The 8,262-nt window shown below is 27.8% G+C and overlaps 1 long non-coding RNA gene across 4 annotated transcripts in view; it reads right to left on the bottom strand.

Annotated features, from left to right (window-relative positions):
* LOC111637421 overlaps positions 1–8,262 on the bottom strand; it is a 53,039-nt gene that overhangs the window by 34,465 nt on the left and 10,312 nt on the right. For 2 of the 4 annotated variants that reach the window (XR_002758694.1, XR_002758693.1), the window contains exon 2: positions 1,401–1,471. This is a non-coding gene — a long non-coding RNA (uncharacterized LOC111637421). The remainder of the gene's footprint in view (positions 1–1,400; positions 1,472–8,262) is intronic. The other 2 variants (XR_002758696.1, XR_002758695.1) reach the window with 1 other exon arrangement.

Genomic DNA, 8,262 nt, shown 5'->3' on the forward strand with positions numbered 1-8,262 from the left:
ACTAGCAGCCGTTATATATATTTATTTATTTACAAGACTACATCGAGCATATTTATATTGTTATTCAGTATAGCACGCCAATACTACAGCAACAAACAATTGAAGCGAATAAACAGTTTATTCTTCTCACGTCTCATCTTCTTAATCACTCAACCTCTCTCAAAATGTCCGATCCCGCCTATCAATGAAGACCATTCTTTTTACTGCTTAATCAGTTATTCATTTCTATTTTCAGGGTCACTTTCCTTGCAGGGTGTAGAATGACCCATCTAAATATTCCTCCTATATCTGGATAATGTGGTATTTATCATTTCAGCAGATGTTATTCATTTTCCATAGTTATTAATAACACCTAAGGCACAGTAGAGGAACAGTGGTAGGTTGTTTACAACATTTGAACTCAATTAAAGATTGTCACATTCCGATCGGGATCTAATTACGTTATTTTGAATACCATCTGTTAATGTCCGGTATTCATTCGACTATAAATGGTCTTGGGGATCAGTTAAAGAAACAGTTTATCTCTATTCGTACTATTTACAGTCAACGAGAATTATTATTTCTGACAATATACTGTAGTACATTCTGGAAATAGATAACTCGATTACTACAGTTATAAGTTACTAAAATCAGTAGATTTTTTATGTTATGCAAAACCCCAGATAAGCGTGAACTTAAAGGTCCCTCTCATGTAAGTTTATATAATGTAAAAATCTATTATACAATATATTATACAAGCTGATACTAGATTTCGAGACCAGATACTGACAAGATATAACTATCTGAAGTCCCTAAAACAGTGTGAAGTCCTAGACAAAAACTTAAATTGCTAATGCTTAAAACCGCCACTGACTTTTGCTTAAAAATATATAATATATGTATAACTTTTGCTTTAAATAATGTAAAATGTGAAAATTAAATTTCCGGTATTTAATTTTACATTTTTTTTCCACTAAACGCAATTTCGTTGCTTTATAGTAAGAATGAAAGAATTAAATAATTTATAATTCATATAAAGATATGCTTCAATTTATCTTTAATTATTACGAAATTATTTTAAAATATGAAAAATAAAATTTACGTCTCGATAACCACGATTAGGAAAATTTAAACATTAGAAACTAAACAGTGAAAATGATAAGAGGAAGCGTAGTTTGTTGTTGTATCCATTTATTTTTACAGCTGTAACTCAAGTGAGTTGTCATATATTCGTGACTAATATTGATGTTATTATTTCAGATATTACTGGAATCCAATGGCATAATCAGTTATAATTGATAAGCTGTTTCTTAGAAACTAATATAAACTCTGATTCTTTCTATTTTTATCGTGTAAGAATTTATTTAATTTAATGTTAATATATTCTTTCAGAAAAAGAAAAGATAACCTAGATGACATACTTACGGATACGTGCCTCGTGACGGTTACGAGTCCTTGAAACTAATTTTGTTCTCCCAACAGATTGACATCTCTGTAAATAAAATTAATTGACTTAATTATGGTTAAATAAAGATGTATTTTTACTATATTTAGGAACATAAATTCTGTAAGTAAAACACTGAATAAATATATTTGTAAGATTTTATTGCATGTAACACGACTTAACAATGAACGAAATTAAGAAACCAAATTTAAACACAATTATATACGAGTAAAAATTCCGGGATGCAATTTTTAATTAATTTAATTTAAAATATACGCTGTCCATAGCAAATTAGTAGTTTCTTGTCCCTGTACATTATACTTTTCCTGATAACAAGTCATACCAGTGGAGAAAAATTTTAAATTGAAATCACGTGACTTCCTCTCTATACCGGAAGTTCGCATATAGTTAATCGTGGCCTCCCTAATCTTATCTGCTCTCGACTTTCATCTTTCTCGAGATTAAGCAAGAACAGATATACAGACACTAAGAATTTATAGGTCTTAGAATTTTTTCAAATTGCAACCCAATAATATAGGCTATATTAAATGAAGGAAAAAATGAAAATTATTTTAGTACTTTTTTATACATATTCGCTTGATATAAGTAACTTCTTTAGTGACAATCTTCAGTGCTTTTTACATAATATAAAGATTTAAACTGCAGCCAAAATAGTTTCTAAGAAGAATAGAATATACGTAAAGTAAAAAGACATCAAACGTTTGGAAATTTCAAAAATTTAAAAAAGTGCAGCATAAAATAAAAATATTCTAGAATGACGTTAGAGAATAAAAATGCTTAAAATAACCAATAGGCAAGACAGAAAGACACGCTAGAAATCGACTCATAGAAAAACGTTCCGTATGACAAGTTGAAGAAAGAATGAAATATGTAATAGTGATAAAAATATATATATATATAGGGCCTATATAAAAGTTATAAAAAATAAAAAGAATTTTATAAAAAAAAAAGAAAATCTAAAAATAAAACATACTAAATTGAAATTTATTTTAAAAAATCTGTTGAAAAAAAAAATCGCATAAAATTTTTTAACAGCTCGAAAGTAGATAAAAATGACAGCATAGTTAGCTATGACTAATTTTTCAAATTCTGTTTTAAAGTAAGAAAATATTATAAAATTAAAGTCTATATATAGAAATATTTAATATTTTCCTTTTTAAAAACTTATAAAAATTAAATAAAAATAATTAAAAATGTTTTTAATTAAATCGATGAAAGGCAGTTAATATTAAATGAAGGGAGGGAAAATAGAGATAAGAGTTAAAAGATCAAAAGTAATAATGACAATAGTGAAAAAAAATTATGAAAATTAAAAAATCTTTATTCAATTTAGCAAAATAATGAAAAATCTATTACAAATATAATTTATTAAATTTATAAAACAACAAAATAGCAGTTTTCATGACAAAAATGATATTTATTTATAAAGAATTTAAAAATAAATATCATTTTTGTCATGAAAACTGCTAAATAAAAAATCAAAACGGCAAAAAAATAAATCTAAAATTGGTATTAATTACATTTTATTCAATATTCATGTATTGTTCTCTATCACTGCTTTTTTCTCTAAATTTTTTACTAAAGATAAATCCATTTATATTTTCGAATTTTTATAAATTAGCTATAATTTAGAAATTTTTTATGACTTTTTTTTAATAATTAGATATCTACTTTAAGTTTGTTCGTAAGAAACGACTATTGATGAAGATGGTAGATGGGGAAGCATTATTAACCTTAATCTCTTTTAAATAATAAACAGAGCATGTTAACCGAACATCGGTCTATAACAAAAATTAAGTCGATCTATTATCAGATTTTTTCATTTTGTTTACAGAAGGAATTCTTAAAATTTCGAATTTTCCCAGTAAACTAAATAAATTCCTTAACTACCACTAAAAATATTGACAAATAGGGAAGAAAAAAAACCAGTTTGTTTTAACAGAAAGAAAAGTTTAATTCACATTATTTATTTGTTTTCCCCTCTCTCCCATAAAAAACATGGCGAAACCAAAAAATTAACCACAATATAATGATTTTACACGTTGGAAAAAGAAAAATAAATAAATAAAACATTTAGACAAGTTATTGGACTGCAATTTGAAAAAATGTAGACCTATAAATTCCAACCCTCGTCCGTCTGTCTTCCTTAATCTCGAGAACGGAGTTAGATAGATAAAACATGAGACCAGCTATTGATAGCTTAAGGGCAGGAGACCCCGATTAACTATATGCAAACTTCCGGTAAAAACCGAAAGTCACGTTATTTCAATTCAAAAATATTCCTGAAAAGAGTTAGATATATGACCGGCACGACTCGATTGCTAAAGGAAAAGTATGATGTACAGGAGGCAAGACACTACTAATTTGAAGATGGAGAGCATATATTTTAAATAAAATAAATTAAAAAATATAATTAAAAATTGCAGCCGGCATTCTGATGATGACACAATATATTTAAGATATATTGTTACATCGTTGAAGATATATTTAATCACCTACAGCGTTCTCGGCAAAGTGATTAATACACATCAAATCATTATATCACCTAATGTTTGCTGATATATTTAATATTATTTTCAAAAAACCTTCATCGTTTAATAAATTAAAGTGCTTAAATGTCTTATCGTGAATTATTTTGACGTCATTTATTTCAGATAATAAATTAAATTAAATTAAATTAAATTTTTAAAAAAAATGCCTACTCTAAATAAACAAGAAATGTGAAAGATAAGACATCATTAAATTTTGATTTTTGAACATTAAACTGAAAAATGAAATTTAAACTTCGTAATAATGGTTTTATACATCGAATAATACAATGCAGGTTATATATATATATATACCAGTATAGGCTCAGATATAAAATAAACAAGAAATGTGAAAGATAAGACATCATTAAATTTTGATTTTTGAACATTAAACTGAAAAATGAAATTTAAACTTCGTAATAATGGTTTTATACATCGAATAATACAATGCAGGTTATATATATATATATACCAGTATAGGCTCAGATATATAACAATGGAAAAAATTAATGAAGAAGACTTGTGTGAACTGTACAATTTGTGCAGAATAAAACATTTGTGGCTTCGAGCGGCATTATGCCTCAGGGCCAAATTAAATGGAGTCAACATAGGTTAAAAAAGGAAACCATTTTAGAAATCCGTGACTTCAGCCGTAACGATCGAACAAAGAAAAAACAATTCTCAGGTCCCAGCTGACCTCAATATGACCAAGAAAAGAATGACCAGATTTAAATTACATAATATATTTGCCCTTGCAATTCCCATTACCCGAATTTTTTTCATTCTTAAAATGTCGCGAATAACAATATAAAAATATTCTAAATCTATTATTAGCGCGTTAAGTAACATAGATTTGGTAAACAAAGTCAAAGATTTGGTATTAAAAAAACAATGGAATTGCAATTCGTACAGATTTTTGGCGATGCGAGTGTGTGATAAGTATGAGAGTTGACAGGTTGTTCAGACATCCGATGCAGAATAAAATAAAAGTAGCAATAAGATGTCCGACAGAAGGATAGACCAGAGAAAAAAAGGAAATGGATGGAAGAGAATAAAACTGGACAAGAGTAAGAGAAAAGAAAAATATATTGGCAACTGACTGATCTGGGATAATCCTTCAGGAGGAGGCGGAAAATAACTATAGATTACGTTTTATTTAAACCTTTGCTGGCCAAGAGATCAGAACTCAAAATCATCTTCGATATTTTCTTTCCAGCGGAGGAAAATAGTTTTCAGAAAATATCCTGGATTTGATTAATCTAAAATAAGAAAAAAAAAAACAACATCCTCTTAGCATTCTCGTAATCCCCCCCACAAAATACTACTGGCAAGAAATATTTTCATGTAAACAGATCACGATCCTGTTAAATTCCGATCCAGACCAATACACTAGAAACAAAAGAAACATTGACCCGCATCTATCGAAAATATAAAAAACAAACAAAATAAGCGCCTCTATAATATAACAAATATTTAGTCGAAAAGAGCAAAACATATTTTGATTATTGTCATTTTTTTTATATTTGTTACGTCACTTCTATATGCCTTGCGTGTGATACGTTCCTTTCCAAGTGTCAACGTCCTTCTTCTTTCATAGTGTTTTGTCTGCTCACTTATATTTAACTCATTCTTCAATTTCGTTGCCAATCTGGCAACGAAATTGAAAATAAATCGCCGATACAATAACAGCTTTCTATGTCGTTGGCACCTACCTCCGTACTGACCTTGACCGGTATGACGTAACAAATAGCCAGACAGGCGCCCAATCATGATCGATTTTTCACAAATCTGAACACATTACTATATGATAGCATCACTGGATATCGAACTGCAATTATTTATTATCGACTCGTTAAATTAATCGTATCAAAATATAAAAATAAATAATGATAATATCTTTAAACTGATTATAAATGGCATTTAAGATATTTAATTTTTCAATGCGGAAGATAAGAAAAATATTTTTTCCTCATCTTAATTTTAATATTTTAATCCTATTTATTAAATTTTAGCGAGAAATTACTAAAGTGCATTAAAATAATTGGCCGGAAATCATAAGAAAGTGCCCAAAAGTATTATAAAATCCAAAATTAGTGGCGAAAAATAAGATTAAATTTTAAATAATAATAATAAATTATTGGCTTATAAGAAAAATAATAGTAAGAACTGTGCATAAAATAAACTCAGGAAAAGAATAGTGTAAGCTACATCAGGAAAAAATTAAAAATTCTTGTAAATTTACGGCAATCTGCATCATTATTTAAATTATTAATATTAATTTTTCGGTAATTTATTGTTAAAATATTGAATTTAAACGATTTTTAAGTTATATCCGCATGGATACATTAATACTTTATATTTATTTTCTACGTAAATAATTTGTAAAGACTTAACAAAAACACATAACCGTGTACGATAAAATAATAACAACAATAATAATATGTAATCAAAAAGCATTTACAGAATGAATGAAGCAAAGTTTTCTGAATTTTATGGAAATTCGAATATGCTCCGAGGCAGCTTTCAACACTTATAAAGGTTTTAAAAGCATTCCAATGTAGAAATGTTATACAGTGTAAGCCTTATAACTTACAATCGAAACTTCCATTGGTTTTTCTAGATCATAATGATGACAAAGAATCATTTTCGAAGCCAAAACAATCGATTACAAGTAACATCAATAAATTATCAGCGACCAGCACAAAGCCCAACTTGTTGAAAAATGTTCTTATCGATTGTATTGAATACTCTGGAAACAAGGATTTAAAAGAAAAATTACGTTTTGGTAAGTCTAGCATTGATGTATCATGCGAAAATACAGTCTAAATATTAATATTAGACAAGAATGTTCGATTAAAATCACAAATATTGTTCTTTAAAAATTGAATATTTTTGTTAGAAGTGAAGTATGAAACGTATGGAAAGAATATTAAGTAGACTTATGTAAAATAGCGTGGATATATGAATGGATTTTGCGTGAGCAATTTTTTAATATAGTTAACATATGGATCGAAATTTCTTTAGAAATAATATTGTAAAAAATTCGGTCATAAGGATTTTTTCGTTAAATTACGCTAAACTTTACAATATTCTTCGTGACGTTTATCAGTTATAAAACAATTATATCAAGGAAAGTTTCCTTCGTATGAAAATTTAAAATATGGAAATTTTTTCATATAATCTTTTATGTGAATCAACGTTTCGCTATTCAGTCCACAATTGATATAGAAATTTGCCAGTATCAATATTTGCTAAGCAGAATTCAAAAAACATTGATCTAAAGAAAAGTATATCTTTCCCTACTTGAATGTTCTAGTGTTTCCTATACTTTTATATAGAATATAAAATAAATCTTCTATTGTTATATTTTATTTTTAATTTAAAATAGTAAAAATATGCAAACAAATACAAATTGTTCTCGTGCCATGTATTCATTATCGATGATATTTTTAGAACAGAAACAAAACACTATAATGTAATACCAAATAAGAAAAAAGGATCTTTAAATAATTCTAAAAACAACTAAAACACGTTGATATCTACTAAAACTTTTATTGATTTTTTTATTAAATTATTCTTATCATTGGATTACGAAGTCTTTTCTAAATCATTCTTACTGGCGTACGAAATGGGACTAAGAAAAAGAAAATTTTAATAAAAATATTAAAATTGGATTTGGATTTACTTTTTTAAATCAATTTTTATTTAAACGTAATAATCTTATTTTTATGATATTTGTTTTGTTCTAAAAATATTCGTGTTGACAAAATATACAAACATACACATGAATACTGTAATTTAAGTACAGGATAATTGATCCTTACCAGGGCCAGCTTAGACGCCGGTTTTTCGGGCATCGGACCCGAATGAAAGTGCGAGGCACCGCTCTCGGGATGACCCACACTTTCAAATTTCAAAGAAAATTTGAGAAAGCCAATAATATATTTTTTTTCTGTGATTCTTTGTTGTGTACACGAACATTCGCAGAAAAACAAAGTGCCTCATAGTCGAGGGTGTAAGACTACACTTTTCAATCGTTTTTACCATTATAATTTGTGGGAATTTTTTACTCGATTCCATGGAGTGCCATGTGTCCCGTTTGCCCCTTCTGCGTATGTCCATGGTAGAGTATTTAATGTCTATAAATTATGTTTAATAAAAGTATACAATTTTTCGATAAAATTCTGTTTTACACATATTTTTGGGGCCTACTAATAACATTTTTTCGAGGCCCCGCAAAACCTTCAGCTGGATCAGGCCCCTTCCAAACTTAATTCCTTACTAAGCTAT

Source organism: Centruroides sculpturatus, unplaced genomic scaffold (assembly GCF_000671375.1).
Source record: "Centruroides sculpturatus isolate CEXI.00-Female unplaced genomic scaffold, Cexi_2.0 scaffold172, whole genome shotgun sequence".
In the NCBI taxonomy this organism is placed as follows: Eukaryota; Metazoa; Arthropoda; class Arachnida; order Scorpiones; family Buthidae; genus Centruroides; species Centruroides sculpturatus.